The sequence below is a fragment of the Papaver somniferum genome, unplaced genomic scaffold (genome assembly GCF_003573695.1).
Source record: "Papaver somniferum cultivar HN1 unplaced genomic scaffold, ASM357369v1 unplaced-scaffold_19, whole genome shotgun sequence".
Lineage (NCBI taxonomy): Eukaryota > Viridiplantae > Streptophyta > Magnoliopsida > Ranunculales > Papaveraceae > Papaver > Papaver somniferum.
Window position 1 is genome coordinate 1,039,770 of NW_020628818.1, and position 17,091 is coordinate 1,056,860.

The 17,091-nt window shown below is 39.3% G+C and overlaps 1 long non-coding RNA gene across 1 annotated transcript; it reads left to right on the forward strand.

Moving 5' to 3' along the window:
- The first annotated feature begins 8,345 nt into the window (after positions 1-8,345).
- Positions 8,346-8,644, forward strand: LOC113338956. The gene is made up of 3 exons (XR_003354897.1): positions 8,346-8,376; positions 8,480-8,521; positions 8,617-8,644. It is a non-coding gene; the product is annotated as an uncharacterized LOC113338956 (long non-coding RNA).
- Positions 8,645-17,091: the final 8,447 nt, after the last annotated feature.

The following is a 17,091-nucleotide window of genomic DNA, read 5'->3' on the forward strand; positions in this document are numbered from 1 at the left end:
AGGTTTCGACCTTGGAGCCAGTTTCTTTCCCGAACTTGGCGGAACTGTGTGTGTTTAAGGTTTTTGGAGAATATTCCAAGGGAATCTTACCTGTAAAAGGTCAGATATTCATCGTGCGTACAAAGTTTCGGACTTATATGAGTCCACTCCTGGCCAGGTTTCGACCTCGGAGCTAGTTTCTTTCCCGAACTTCGTGAAACTGTGTATGTTTAATGTTTTTGGTGAATATTCCAGGGGAATCTCACCCATAAAAGGTCAAATATTCATCGTTCTTACCAAGTTTCGGACTTATATAAGTCCACTCCTGGCCAGGTTTCGACCTCGGAGCCAGTTTCTTTCCCGAAATTGGCGAAACTGTTTGTGTTTATGGTTTTTGGAGAATATTCCAAGGGAAGCTTACTTGTAAAAGGTCAGGTAATCATCGTTCTTACCAAGTTTCAGACTTATATGAGTCCGCTCCTGGCCAGGTTTCGACCTCGGAGCCAGTTTCTTTCCCGAACTTGGCGAAACTGTGTGTGTTTAAGGTTTTTAGAGAATATTCCAAGGGAATCTTACCTGTAAAAGGTCATATATTCATCGTTCTTACCATGATTCGGACTTATATGAGTCCGCTCCTGGACAGGTTTCGACCTCAGAGCCAGTTTCTTTCCCGAACTTGGCGAAACTGTGTGTATTTAAGGTTTTTGGAGAATATTCCAAGGGAATCTTACCTGTAAAAGGTCAAATATTCATCGTTCCTACCAAGTTCCGAACTTATATGAGTCCTCTCCTAGCCAGGTTTCGACCTCGGAGCTAGTTTCTTTACCGAACTTGGCAAAACTATGTGTGTTTAAGGTTTTTTGAGAATATTCCAAGGGAATCTTACCATTAAAAGGTTAAATATTCATCATTCTTACCAAGTTTCGGACTTATATGAGTCCGCTCCTGGCCAGGTTTCGACCTCAGAGCCAGTTTCTTTCCCGAAATTGGCGAAACTGTGTGTGTTTAAGGTTTTTAGAGAATATTCCAAGGGAATCTTACCTGTAAAAGGTCAGATATTCATCGTTCTTACCAAGTTTCAGATTTATATGAGTCCGCTCCTGGACAGGTTTCGACCTCAGAGCCAGTTTCTTTCCCGAACTTGGCGGAACTGTGTGTGTTTAAGGTTTTTGGAGAATATTCCAAGGGAATCTTACCTGTAAAAGGTCAGATATTCATCGTGCGTACAAAGTTTCGGACTTATATGAGTCCACTCCTGGCCAGGTTTCGACCTCGGAGCTAGTTTCTTTCCCGAACTTGGTGAAACTGTGTATGTTTAATGTTTTTGGTGAATATTCCAGGGGAATCTCACCTATAAAAGGTCAAATATTCATCGTTCTTACCAAGTTTCGGACTTATATAAGTCCACTCCTGGCCAGGTTTCGACCTCGGAGCCAGTTTCTTTCCCGAAATTGGCGAAACTGTTTGTGTTTAAGGTTTTTGGAGAATATTCCAAGGGAAGCTTACTTGTAAAAGGTCAGGTATTCATCGTTCTTACCATGTTTCGGACTTATATGAGTCCGCTCCTGGCCAGGTTTCGACCTTGGAGCCAGTTTCTTTCCCGAAATTGGCGAAAATGTGTGTGTTTAAGGTTTTTAGAGAATATTCCAAGGGAATCTTACCTGTAAAAGGTCAAATATTCATCGTTCTTACCAGGTTTCAGATTTATATGAGTCTTCTCCTGGACAGGTTTCGACCTCAGAGCCAGTTTCTTTCTCGAACTTGGCGAAACTGTTTGTGTTTAAGGTTTTTGGATAATACCCAAGGGAATCTTACCTGTAAAAGGTCAGATAATCATCGTTTCTACCAAGTTTCGGACTTATATGAGTCCGCTCCTTGCCAGATTTCGACCTAGGAGCCAGTTTCTTTCCTGAACTTGGCGAAACTGTGTGTGTTTAAGGTTTTTAGAGAATATTCCAAGGGAATCTTACCTGTAAAAGGTCATATATTCATCGTTCTTACCAAGTTTCGGACTTATATGAGTCCGCTCCTGGCCAGGTTTCGACCTTGGAGCCAGTTTCTTTCCCGAACTTGGCGGAACTGTGTGTGTTTAAGGTTTTTAGAGAATATTCCAAGGGAATCTTACCTGTAAAAGGTCAGATAATCATCGTTTCTACCAAGTTTCGGACTTATATGAGTCCGCTCCTTGCCAGATTTTGACCTCGGAGCCAGTTTCTTTTCTGAACTTGGCGAAACTGTGTGTGTTTAAGGTTTTTAGAGAATATTCCAAGGGAATCTTACCTGTAAAAGGTCATATATTCATCGTTCTTACCAAGTTTCGGACTTATATGAGTCCGCTCCTTGCCAGATTTCGACCTCGGAGCCAGTTTCTTTCCTGAACTTGGCGAAACTGTGTGTGTTTAAGGTTTTTAGAGAATATTCCAAGGGAATCTTACCTGTAAAAGGTCATATATTCATCGTTCTTACCAAGTTTCGGACTTATATGAGTCCGCTCCTGGCCAGGTTTCGACCTTGGAGCCAGTTTCTTTCCCGAACTTGGCGGAACTGTGTGTGTTTAAGGTTTTTGGAGAATATTCCAAGGGAATCTTACCTGTAAAAGGTCAGATATTCATCGTGCGTACAAAGTTTCGGACTTATATGAGTCCACTCCTGGCCAGGTTTCGACCTCGGAGCTAGTTTCTTTCCCGAACTTCGTGAAACTGTGTATGTTTAATGTTTTTTGTGAATATTCCAGGGGAATCTCACCTATAAAAGGTCAAATATTCATCGTTCTTACCAAGTTTCGGACTTATATAAGTCCACTCCTGGCCAGGTTTCGACCTCGGAGCCAGTTTCTTTCCCGAAATTGGCGAAACTGTTTGTGTTTAAGGTTTTTGGAGAATATTCCAAGGGAAGCTTACTTGTAAAAGGTCAGGTAATCATCGTTCTTACCAAGTTTCAGACTTATATGAGTCCGCTCCTGGCCAGGTTTCGACCTCGGAGCCAGTTTCTTTCCCGAACTTGGCGAAACTGTGTGTGTTTAAGGTTTTTAGAGAATATTCCAAGGGAATCTTACCTGTAAAAGGTCATATATTCATCGTTCTTACCATGATTCGGACTTATATGAGTCCGCTCCTGGACAGGTTTCGACCTCAGAGCCAGTTTCTTTCCCGAACTTGGCGAAACTGTGTGTATTTAAGGTTTTTGGAGAATATTCCAAGGGAATCTTACCTGTAAAAGGTCAAATATTCATCGTTCCTACCAAGTTCCGAACTTATATGAGTCCTCTCCGCCAGGTTTCGACCTCGGAGTTAGTTTCTTTACCGAACTTGGCAAAACTATGTGTGTTTCAGGTTTTTTGAGAATATTCCAAGGGAATCTTACCATTAAAAGGTTAAATATTCATCATTCTTACCAAGTTTCGGACTTATATGAGTCCGCTCCTGGCCAGGTTTCGACCTCAGAGCCAGTTTCTTTCCCGAAATTGGCGAAACTGTGTGTGTTTAAGGTTTTTAGAGAATATTCCAAGGGAATCTTACCTGTAAAAGGTCAGATATTCATCGTTCTTACCAAGTTTCAGATTTATATGAGTCCGCTCCTGGACAGGTTTCGACCTCAGAGCCAGTTTCTTTCCCGAACTTGGCACAACTGTTTGTGTTTAAGGTTTTTGGATAATACTCCAAGGGAATCTTACCTGTAAAAGGTCAGATAATCATCGTTTCTACCAAGTTCCGGACTTATATGAGTCCGCTCCTTGCCAGATTTCGACCTCGGAGCCAGTTTCTTTCCCGAACTTGGCGAAACTGTGTGTGTTTAAGGTTTTTAGAGAATATTCCAAGGGAATCTTACCTGTAAAAGGTCATATATTCATCGTTCTTACCAAGTTTCGGACTTATATAAGTCCACTCCTGGCCAGGTTTCGACCTCGGAGCCAGTTTCTTTCCCGAAATTGGCGAAACTGTTTGTGTTTAAGGTTTTTGGAGAATATTCCAAGGGAAGCTTACTTGTAAAAGGTCAGGTAATCATCGTTCTTACCATGTTTCGAACTTATATGAGTCCGCTCCTGGCCAGGTTTCGACCTTGGAGCCAGTTTCTTTCCCGAAATTGGCGAAAATGTGTGTGTTTAAGGTTTTTAGAGAATATTCCAAGGGAATATTACCTGTAAAAGGTCAAATATTCATCGTTCTTACCAGGTTTCAGATTTATATGAGTCTGCTCCTGGACAGGTTTCGACCTCAGAGCCAGTTTCTTTCTCGAACTTGGCGAAACTGTTTGTGTTTAAGGTTTTTGGAGAATATTCCAAGGGAATCTTACCTGTAAAAGGTCATATATTCATCGTTCTTACCAAGTTTCGGACTTATATAAGTCCACTCCTGGCCAGGTTTCGACCTCGGAGCCAGTTTCTTTCCCGAAATTGGCGAAACTGTTTGTGTTTAAGGTTTTTGGAGAATATTCCAAGGGAAGCTTACTTGTAAAAGGTCAGATAATCATCGTTCTTACCAAGTTTCAGATTTATATGAGTCCGCTCCTGGACAGGTTTCGACCTCAGAGCCAGTTTCTTTCCCGAACTTGGCGAAACTGTTTGTGTTTAAGGTTTTTGGATAATACTCCAAGGGAATCTTACCTGTAAAAGGTCAGATAATCATCGTTTCTACCAAGTTCCGGACTTATATGAGTCCGCTCCTTGCCAGATTTCGACCTCGGAGCCAGTTTCTTTCCCGAACTTGGCGAAACTGTGTGTGTTTAAGGTTTTTAGAGAATATTCCAAGGGAATCTTACCTGTAAAAGGTCATATATTCATCGTTCTTACCAAGTTTCGGACTTATATAAGTCCACTCCTGGCCAGGTTTCGACCTCGGAGCCAGTTTCTTTCCCGAAATTGGCGAAACTGTTTGTGTTTAAGGTTTTTGGAGAATATTCCAAGGGAATCTTACTTGTAAAAGGTCAGATAATCATCGTTCTTACGAAGTTTCCGACTTATATGAGTCCGCTCCTGGCCAGGTATCGACCTCGGAGACAGTTTCTTTCCCGAACTTGGCGAAACTGTGTGTGTTTAAGGTTTTTGGAGAATATTCCAAGGGAATCTTACCTATAAAAGGTCATATATTCATCGTTCTTACCAAGTTTCGGACTTATATGAGTCCGCTCCTGGCCAGGTTTCGACCTCGGAGCCAGTTTCTTTCCCGAACTTGGCGAAACTGTGTGTATTTAAGGTTTTTGGAGAATATTCCAAGGGAATCTTACCTGTAAAAGGTCAGATATTCATCGTTCTTACCATGTTTCGGACTTATATGAGTCCGCTCCTAGCCAGGTTTCGACCTCGGAGCCAGTTTCTTTCCCGAACATGGCAAAACTATGTGTGTTTAAGGTTTTTTGAGAATATTCCAAGGGAATCTTACCTGTAAAAGGTTAGATATTCATCATTTTTACCATGTTTCGGACTTATATGAGTCCGCTCCTGGCCAGGTTTCGACCTCGGAGCCAGTTTCTTTCCCGAAATTGGCGAAAATGTGTGTGTTTAAGGTTTTTAGAGAATATTCCAAGGGAATCTTACCTGTAAAAGGTCAAATATTCATCGTTCTTACCAGGTTTCAGATTTATATGAGTCTGCTCCTGGACAGGTTTCGACCTCAGAGCCAGTTTCTTTCTCGAACTTGGCGAAACTGTTTGTGTTTAAGGTTTTTGGATAATACTCCAAGGGAATCTTACCTGTAAAAGGTCAGATAATCATCGTTTCTACCAAGTTTCGGACTTATATGAGTCCGCTCCTTGCCAGATTTCGACCTCGGAGCCAGTTTCTTTCCTGAACTTGGCGAAACTGTGTGTGTTTAAGGTTTTTAGAGAATATTCCAAGGGAATCTTACCTGTAAAAGGTCATATATTCATCGTTCTTACCAAGTTTCGGACTTATATGAGTCCGCTCCTGGCCAGGTTTCGACCTCGGAGCCAGTTTCTTTCCCGAACTTGGCGGAACTGTGTGTGTTTAAGGTTTTTGGAGAATATTCCAAGGGAATCTTACCTGTAAAAGGTCAGATATTCATCGTGCGTACAAAGTTTCGGACTTATATGAGTCCACTCCTGGCCAGGTTTCGACCTCGGAGCTAGTTTCTTTCCCGAACTTCGTGAAACTGTGTATGTTTAATGTTTTTGGTGAATATTCCAGGGGAATCTCACCCATAAAAGGTCAAATATTCATCGTTCTTACCAAGTTTCGGACTTATATAAGTCCACTCCTGGCCAGGTTTCGACCTCGGAGCCAGTTTCTTTCCCGAAATTGGCGAAACTGTTTGTGTTTATGGTTTTTGGAGAATATTCCAAGGGAAGCTTACTTGTAAAAGGTCAGGTAATCATCGTTCTTACCAAGTTTCAGACTTATATGAGTCCGCTTCTGGCCAGGTTTCGACATCGGAGCCAGTTTCTTTCCCGAACTTGGCGAAACTGTGTGTGTTTAAGGTTTTTAGAGAATATTCCAAGGGAATCTTACCTGTAAAAGGTCATATATTCATCGTTCTTACCATGATTCGGACTTATATGAGTCCGCTCCTGGACAGGTTTCGACCTCAGAGCCAGTTTCTTTCCCGAACTTGGCGAAACTGTGTGTGTTTAAGGTTTTTGGAGAATATTCCTAGGGAATCTTACCTGTAAAATGTCTGATATTCATCGTTCTTACCAAGTTTCAGACTTATATGAGTCCGCTCCTGGACAGGGTTCGACCTCGGTGCCAGTTTATTTCCCGAACTTGGCGAAATTGTGTGTGTTTAAGTTTTTTGGAGAATATTCCAAGGGAATCTTACCTGTAAAAGGTCAGATATTCATCGTTCTTACCAAGTTTATGACTTATATGAGTCCGCTCCTGGCCAGGTTTTGACCTCGGAGCCAGTTTCTTTCCCGAACTTGGCGAAACTGTGTGTTTAAGGTTTTTGGAGAATATTCCAAGGGAATCTTACCTGTAAAAGGTCAGATATTCATCGTTCTTACCAAGTTTAGGACTTATAGGAGTCAGCTCCTGGCCAGGTTTCTACCTCGGAGCCAGTTTCTTTCCCGAACTTGGAGAAACTGTGTGTGTTTAAGGTTTTTGGAGAATATTCCAAGGGAATCTTACCTATAAAAGGTCAGATATTCATCGTTCTTACCAAGTTTAGGACTTATAGGAGTTCGCTCCTGGACAGGTTTCGACCTTGGAGCCAATTTGTTTCCCGAACTTAGCGAAACTGTGTGTGTTTAAGGTTTTTGGAGAATATTCCAAAGGAATCTTACCTGTAAAAGGTCAAATATTCATCGTTCTTACCAAGTTTAGGACTTATTGGAGTCCGCTCCTGACCAGGTTTCGACCTCGGAGCCAGTTTCTTTCCCGAACTTGGCGAAACTGTGTGTATTTAAGGTTTTTGGAGAATATTCCAAGGGAATCTTACCTGTAAAAGGTCAGATATTCATCGTTCTTACCAAGTTTCGGACTTATATGAGTCCGCTCCTGGCCAGGTTTCGACCTCGGAGCCAGTTTCTTTCCCGAACTTAACGAAAATGTGTATATATATTACTTGATTTTTTGGTTATTATTTCTAATCCAACGATCTAGAATTCAGCAAAAAAACAAAACAAGGATCACTACTCAATCTAACGGTTATCTTTCCTTGTTTGGTTTGACAAAAACATACACATTTCTCAATCCGTAACGTATTCTCCTAACCAATAAGATTGCACAAAATCTCATCTAACGGCTCTAAAGCCCAAATCTAACTTATCATGCGGATTGAGGATTTTACACCCAACATCCCGCCCAAACATCCTGCCCATAATTTGCGACGTGTCGCTTGTTGAATTTTCGGTCAAAGAAAAATTGAGGACCACACAAAACTCTCCCTCGGTTCCTTCTCCTTCTCCATTCATCTCTTTCACTTTTTTTTCTCTTTCTTCAACAGAGAAAAACTCTCTCCAAAAACTCATTCAGAAAATGAGATGAACTCATATCTTCTCATTTATTATCTCAGAAAATCAAAATAGCACCATATCCTCTCATATCAGAAGAACTCATATCATCTCATCTCAGAAACTCTCCTTAAATCCACAGAAAAACTCTCAAACCTTATTCCAACCATCTGTTGTGAGTTGCTTGGTGGTTATTTTGTTGTTATGTTGTTCTTTATTTCTACCAAATTGCTAGTGTATTGCATAGAAGAACATGATGCTTGGTAATTTTGTTCTTTAATTTGGTTAAGGATTGATGACAGCTAGTGCGCTCTCTATCATATGGGCGATATAATTGCTTCTTAAGCGATCGACTTACCCATATGATAGTGAGTGCACTAGCTCATTGATTCCATTTTTTTTTTTGCATAATGTTATACTGATTCCATTTTTTATTTCTGTTTTTGTAGATCATTGATGAAAACAAATCTTACAGCAATGGGAAAGAATAAGGTAAAGACTGATTTCATTATGATTCAGTTGCTCTTATTCATGTAAATGATTTGCTTTAAGTTGTCAATAGATACTAATTAAGCTTTTATATTTAATGATGCAGAAGTCAACAGTAAAGAATAATGTCAAGCAGTTTCCAATCAAGGTAAAATCTTTTCATCTCAATTTCGTTATATTAACATAACGAATTTCTTTACCTTCTCATTTTAACTAAGTTATATATGGTTTTTGCAGATGAAGAAGGGACTGAAGAGTCAACAGTCCCAACCTGATAATGCATATCCATCTAAAAGTGCTTCACTTGCTTCAAAGTGCCGAACACCGAGAAAGAACAAGTCTGCAGAACCAACTGATCCTACATCTCCAACTGATGCAAATACTTGTCAAAGGCGATCATCACCAAGGTCAAAGAGGCTGCAGAACCAAGTAATCCTAAAAGTACTATACAAACTCCGTCAAGTCCACAACATGAAACTGACCAACTAACTCCATACACTCGAAAGAAATTAGTTTCTAAGACAAATAATGTGCTGACGCCTACAAAGTCCAAAGAAGATGCTACAAATTCCAAAGAAGGGAGTAAGAAAGTAAAGCGGAAATCAGACACAAGCACTGGCCCATGTCCAACTATTCAACTCAGGAATCCAAATGACACTTTTTCTGATTTTGAAGAGGAAGAAAATGATGAAATTTTACAGCATAAAAAAGACGTGCAAGAGGAAGAGTCTGATGTTGATTCTGATGAAGGAAAAGATAATGATGATGGTGATGAGACTGGTGTGGGAAAGGAATTGGAGAATGATGATAATGGTAGTGATGATAAGCCAGAAGATGAGGTTGTGGAACCAAGAAAGAGAAGAAAGTTTGTTTCAAGTGGACCAACACAGATGGATGCAATGAGGTTAGATAACACAGATCCAAAAGCCAAAGTTCCCTTCAACTTTAAAGATCATCCAATTGGTGATCCATCCGTGAAGATGGAAAGTTGTCTAGGTGTGTTAGTTCGGCGAAACATTCCGTTAACATTCAAGGATTGGAGAGTTGTTCCTCAACAGGCCAAGGCCAACATATGGAAGATAGTCGAGGTAATTAAAATGATTAATTGTTAACTCTTCAACTCTTTTCATTAGTCGACAACTCTTTAACTCATAGCAGATTCTAACTAAAATGATCTACATTTATTTGCAGCAACGGTTCATTTTGCTTGAACATTACCAAGAATACTATTTTGCCAAAATGGGAGCATATCTTAAAGAATCTCGATCTAGGAAAGCCGGCTTGGTACTCGAGGCTTTGGATCAGCTACAAGGGTAAGAAATAGAGAAAAGGCTTGCAAAGTTAATGCCCACGAGCATGTCTGTCAATGAGTGGGATTCGTTTGTGAAACGTTTAGGCTCGCCTGAATTCAGATTAAGTGTTTCTAATATAATGAATGACTACATTTTAAGCTTGAAAATTTTAAATGTGTCTATTGACTGCTCGATTTCCTTTTCCAGGTCAAAAGGATCAAAATGCAATAAATTCGTTCAAAGCATAACACCCCTCGCACGATTTTCCGACAAGGTTACGCCCGACTGGAGGTTAAGATGGTATGTTCTACCCTCGATTGAGTATTTCGTGTGTTCCATGGCCTGATCTTTTGTGTTCTAATTTTGACTTATTAGTGTTGCATGATGATGCATGTCCAAACAATAATTAAGACTACAATTTACTTGACTTCATTTCTGGAATCTGTTAACTAACTGGGATTCACATTTTCTTTGCAGCAAAAAGATCTGAATACAACTGAACAGATTGATAGAGCTGATTTATGGGTAACGGGTCACAAACAGCGTGAAGGGAAGGAACCAAATCCTGGTGTTCTAAGTTCTTTTGTGAGAAATCTTCTCTTCTTCCTTCTTTGAATTTATGTGTGCTTCAATAATGCAACAGTATCTTATATGTTTCACACTTGTACAGAAAAAAATTGAAGAAGCTCAAGCACAACATGGTTCTCATAGTGGATCTTCCTTGACAGACGATGTTCTTACGAAGGCTTTTGATGAAGATAAAGGGGTAAGACTTAAAGGCATGGTGTTCGGAGCGACACGCAAAAAGATTGCAGCCAATACCCACTACAAGTTGATCATTCAAGAGTGTCAAGAAAGTTGTAGAGCAATGAATGATCGTCTTGTGATGTTAGAGCTGAGAATTTATTTTGTTCATGGTTTGGTTTTTGGTTTTCTTTTTATAGTTGATGAATTCAAACATGATTGTGCCACTCACACTGTCTATTTGTTTTTTCTACAGGAAAAGAGCTCAAAGTGTGTCTGCTCTGAAGTCCACTCTCACACGGACAGTCCAGTTGCAAGCAACAACATGGCTAGTACTAGCAGAGTTGTTCCCTGCAATGGAAAAGCCTCAACTCCCACTACTAGTCCTGTCAGCAGATCAAGTGAGGTGAAAGTGCCAGAAAGATTTACACCTTGTCGATTACTAAGTTGGTATAAGGAAGGAGAGGTGGTGGCTGATACGAAAATTAGTGAAACGGATCCGACGCAGGAGATACAAGGGAGGCCAATAGGTTTTGGAGACTACACTGTGTGTGTATTGATTTCTCATGTTGAAGGTTCTCATGTCTACAAGTCAACTTCAGAGTTCAAGTATGTTGCTGATGTTGTCGGAAGTATTATCTCATGTCCCAAGGATCGAATTGTGTTCTCATAGACATGTTATCTTATCTTTAACTTTTTGGTGTGTGTTCAGGAAACTTTTAACTTTTGGTAACAAACATCTATATTTCTGTAATTTTTTGAATGTGTGTGTTTAACACTAGCAGGCGAACTTTAATGAATGTAATGTCTTACACTGGCAGGTTTAATATGAATGTGAATTACTTTCGGCAATTCGGTTTCAGCTGTGATTTTTTTTTTTCAAATTTTTTTTATACACACAACTCCAAACAAAGGTTGTAGGTCAACGTTTAACTACTCAAAACCTTTGTTGTACTAGAGATTATGACTACACAAGGCACAGTTGTGAAACAATGTATATAACAATGTAAGTAAGGGTTATGTAAATTGTTTCAACTAGTCTAACAAGAGTAGTGATAGTAATATTCACACCATTCATAGATGTTGTGTTATGGACTTGTATTGTACATATTAAAGGTTGTACAAAATTTTTCAACCATTATAACAAAAATAGTAATAGTACTATTCACAGCATTTATAAAAGCTGTGTTATGGACTTGTACTACACATATTAAAGGTTGTACTAAAATTTTCAACCACTATAACAAGAGTAGTAATAGTACTATTCACACCAGTCAAAGAAGTTGTCTGACACACTTTTACTATACTTATCAAATATTGTGAAAGCATGTATAACAATATAAATAGAAATTGTGAAAGAAACTCTAGAAAATTATGTTAGAGTTTGACAACCTAACTGGTGTGCTGTGATAGGATTTTCTACTATACAAATAGGTTGTTGTGGAAGGATCTCAAACAACTCATGTAGGTATAGTGAAAGACGGATTCACAACTCTTATAAGAGTTGCATTAGGCTTCCAAAATAAAATCGAGAGAGAATCACAACTGAATCACAAGGTAGTCCAAACTTGAACCACAACTACGTTTACGACTCTTAGCTCGAAGTCGTAGTAAATTGGGGACCTTCTGCAACCCCCTTTCCGCAAGCCATCGAAAAGTGTCGTCGTAGGTCCACTGGAAATTTTCCGCAAGCCATCGAAAAGTGTCGTCGTTGTTGGGGACCTCTCCGGCAACAAATTTTCCGGGATTATACCTTCTACCATAGGGTACTGGACTTCTCTTTTCAGTCTAAACCTTGGCAACAACAATCTCACCGGAAATGCTCCAGATGAGCTTGAACGAGCAAAAAATATGATATTGCTCCAGTTAAATGACAACAATCTCGATGGTAGCTTTCCTAGATCCATCGAAAAACTCATGCATTTGAAAGTTCTCAACTTAGGAAATAACAGCTTTGAAGGTTTTATACCCACTGGTCTTGGTTCACTTATCATATAACGTTCTTGACGGGAAGATTCCAGAAGAGATATGTTTATTGAATGGACTTGTTATGCTTAATTTGTCGCATAATCATTTCTCAAGTAACATCCCAGCGAGGGTTGGAAACATGTCTAGTCTAGAATCTTTGGATTTAAGTTTTAATAAACTGGATGGACATATTCCACAATCTCTAACATTAATCGACTCCCTTGGGTTTCTAGACTTGTCTTACAATAATTTGAGCGGCAAAGTCCCCAAAGGAATTCACTTCGACACATTGGGTTTGGATGGTTCTGCTTTCGTTTGGAAATGATTTACTGTGTGGATATCCTACGGGAAAAGATTGCGAAGGTGACAATCACATTAGTAACAGTCATGATAACGATCCTTCAGAAAAAGTTGATGAAGAAGACCACGAAGATGTAAAAGAAAAATTGTTGTTATATGCTATTGTCGCCTTGGGGTTTGCAGTTGGATTTTGGGGTCTGTTCATTGTTTTGCTTGTAAAGAAACAAAGATGGTGGTTTCCGTATTGGAAATTTATTAATAGTAGAATGTATTCAAGAATAGAGATACTACTAAAGTGCTTCTTTGAGTTAAGTATTTCTGTATCTGTTTATCTATTAGCTTAGTTAGAATGTTTGTTTAGTTTTTCTTCGAGGTTTCATAACTCAACTAATGCTACAAGCCACAAACTAAGGGGTTTAATGCTCGTTAATAAGAACATTCTCCTCACAGCTTTACTGACTCCCGTCTGTTCCGACGCTACCAAATGAACATAAGAAAACCTAAGAAGCATTGGCAAGGACATGTCCATGCGAATGCTGCAGTGGACCAACATTTTAAAACTAGGACACGGATAATACCAGTGCAGATGAGAAAATCTTCTTTTTATGTATTTTAAAGTCTCCCAAATTTAGAACTAGAAACCCAGGGGAAGATTCTAATATTAAAGCTACCTAATTTATAAGTGTGTTTAGGAAAATAAAAGTCGACAATCAAGGATAATCAACTGAGATAAAATCAGCAACTAGCATTTGGCACTGTAGTAATGTTGTCAGCAAAGGCGGGTCAGTGAGAGTCTTGGCACACATGCTACTATGATACACCTATCAAAACAAAGGTAAAGAAAGTATGAAAGAAGACGCGAAAGTAAGTTTGTTTCATTCGTGTAAGGAACACATGTATTTATATGAACGAGTCCATCAACACTACATCAGTTTTTCATACTGCTCTACAACTGAAACGGCTAACAGTAAGCATATCATGTACATGTACTAGGATGTGGTTGTATCTGCCTAGTCAGTTGAGTTTAATGACTCACGGAGTAGTATACTGGTATATAATGAACATAAGGGACATAACAGCTTGTTCGGGTATTCTTCATGTTGATTCGCAAGTGGACTGGTCTCGCAGTGGCAGTGCCAGCACCTGTGAGTAGAAACAAAACCCATCAGATTGACATAATCCAGTATACACCAAGTAGAGGAGAAGCAAATACACAACTATACTAAATACAAAAGGTCTACGTGTTTCATACTGAACATGTAAACACATTCTTCCTTTAGAAAAACGTACGGAGTCATAAATGACACCCGAGCATTAAAACTAACTACCCTGGAAAGCAATTTATTTATGATAATGCGATATTACTTGGTCCAAGGCAGGTGAGAGCTCAGGCTGTTGGGATGCAAATGATAACAGGATTATGAGATATTTTAACAATGACATGATTTGAACACATACTCCAGAACTGCACCTATCATAATGTATACTATAGTAAGCCTCATGTCAAACCTAAGACACTGAAATTTAGTTAAACATGGTAATCAAAATCTAAACTAACAAGGACCTTCCGTGGAAAAGAATCCACAAATAAACTACTGCACCATCTTAACATTAAGGAATTATCGCAAGATGAGCCTACACTTAAACTACTAGATGAGATCCTAAATATGCAGTTGTATGATGTGAGTGTCACCCACAATCCACAGTTAAGATCACATGTGGTTCCTCTTGCGATCAGAATTAACTGTCTAAATAACCTTAGTGTTATCACTTACTTGAAAGGAAGCAAAGCTAAAGTAAAGAAGTTCTAGTTAATGAGTTTTCCATTTTCCTGGTTTTGTTTTCTCGTGCCGTTTAGATCCCACAATTTATTTGTATAAAGATCTTCAAAGCACATATAAACTATCAAGGACCATCATAGAAAAAATACTAGCCTAGACAATAAGACCTTATACGGAACGCCATTTTAACTACAATGCCAAACAATTACCGTAAGATGAGCCAACATTCAAACTAGTAGCTGGGATCCTAAATACACAGTTGTGTGCTGTAGTGAGACCCACAATCCACAGTTAAGAGAACACATTATTCCATGTCTTCAAATTCCTTTAAACAGGAAGGAAAACACATTTGTCTGTTCTAAATGATTGGGTAAGTAAGTAAGCACACATTATTAGGCAGCTTAATTGGGAACCCGCAAGATCATTAGCTAATTGAAAATCCGGCAGAAAGCAAATAAAGCCAAACATGGACTGACATGAAGAAGAGTCGTAACATGAAAGTGGCACAGGGTACATATTAAGACCTCGTTCTCCATTTTGAAAGATGGAATTACAGTTCTGTAAGAAAAAATTAGGTGTTGCCAACGTTTGCTAACATAATTATAAATTGATAGGAGCAGTGGTTCATGTCTGAGTATCAGCAAATGCCCTTAATCAAACCTATTTCTACCGATATTTAAACTGCTCTAACTTAATAAAGCAAGAAGCTCATGTGCTTGGTACCATGAAAAGTAAACATCATGCAACGTTAACAAATTAGAAAAAATATCCAGGAAGCATGCATTATAGATTCTACTCACACTACTAGCATACTTCAAACATCAAATATAAAAACCTAAGAGTAGAACAAAAGACACACCTAGAATTGAGGTATTCTCTCTGTGCACCCCAGCTAGTTGGTGTTGATCATGGTTATGGTGATGGTGATGCTGCGGAGGTTACTTTGGGTGTTGGTGGTGTTGCTGCTGCTGCTGCTGATGTGAGTATTGGTGATGTTGCAGTGATTGCAGTGGATATCGTTGATGTTCCTGATATTGTCGTGGGTGTTGGTGATGCGTCTGGGGATGGTAATGTTGCTGCTGCTGTGAGTATTGGTGATGTTGCAGTGGTTGCAGTGGGTATCGGTGATGTTGCTGATGTTGTCGTGGGTGTTGGTGATGCAGCTGGGGATGGTAATGTTGCTGCTGCTGTTGTTGGTCAGTGATGGCCTTACCATTCTGCCTAGCATCTGACAATTGATTAAGTTGTTTGGCCACAACAGGACCCAACCCAGTGTATATCTCTCGCCATATCTGACGCTGTTGATGTGAATTTTCAAACCTCAGTGCTTCCATTTCTTCCCTCGAATAACTTCGCTTATTTCCGTCCAATTTCTTCTGACAGAAGATATTTCTAGCTTCAATAACATGCTCAACACATCTTTCTTCGAGTTTGCTTCCGTAAATCTTCTCCTGGGCTGCCTTATGTTTCTCAGAGAAAATTCCAGCCCTTTTCTTACCCAAATCATGGAACTCATGGTTTCTTTCCTTGCACAGCCATATCCACTAACAATGCGAGTACTTCCGATTTCCGCAGACATTCTTTTATTATTACTACCTGAGGCTGACAATTCTCCCCAATTACTACTCATCTCAACAAGATTTTGAGATGGAGAAATTGAATTAGACTTGATAAATCATCTTGTGTTGTTCTCTACTTCACAGACTGGTGTTGATCACCAGTAACTACATCTTTCAATTGAAAGACCTCATCTTGCTTACTTTCTGCACAATGTTGTACTACTTCTGAATTCATCATCTTAACTCAACATTTTCATATTGAGACATGATGGGTGTAAAGAATGAACTTGACATACCTCCACTTTTGCTGAACCTTTAGAATAATCTCTCTTGGGTTTCTTTCATTTGTTCTGCAATGAATGAATCATCCATTTCTTTACCGACTGGTTCTTGATTGTTCTCGACAACATTTGTATCTGAGAAATGGGTTCTTGAAAATTTTCTTTGTTGTTCATTTCCACCATTAAAACAGAAGAAGATTCATCATTAGAAGAGCCAACAGAATAAACATGAAAACCCTCAGAAATGACCATTTCTTTCTTCTTTTCTTCTTCTTCTTGATCAATTCCTAGAGGAACTTCATCTTCTTTCTTATCCTCATCATCAATTACACGGCTTTGATGCACAGAGTTGCGTGAAGGAATAAAACCCAAGACTTCGAATTCTGGTTTGGAATGGGTAAAATTAGAAGAATCCTTAATAAGGGTTTGTTGGATTTGTTTAGACAACATTGTGCATTTGAAGCTGAATTAGGGTTTGGGTTTGAAAGAAATCGTTTGGATCGGACAGTAGAGAGAGAGGGCGAGGGATTAGGGCTTACGAGATGAAGAAAAAAAATTATGTGCAAAAATTCTTGGATTGTGAAATTTATACCAGCTTCTTCGGATTCAGAGAGGAAGAAAGTGAAGGGACAAAAAGAAAAAAGAAAAGTAACCTGTTATAGGGGCGGCGGAAGGAATTATCAGAGGGGAACCTAATAGGACAAAAGGGTCATTACATTGTAATTTCAAGTGCCCCTTATCCAAAAAAACTGAAAAATGACTAATTAACCCTTACATAGTTTAGTGTTGATAA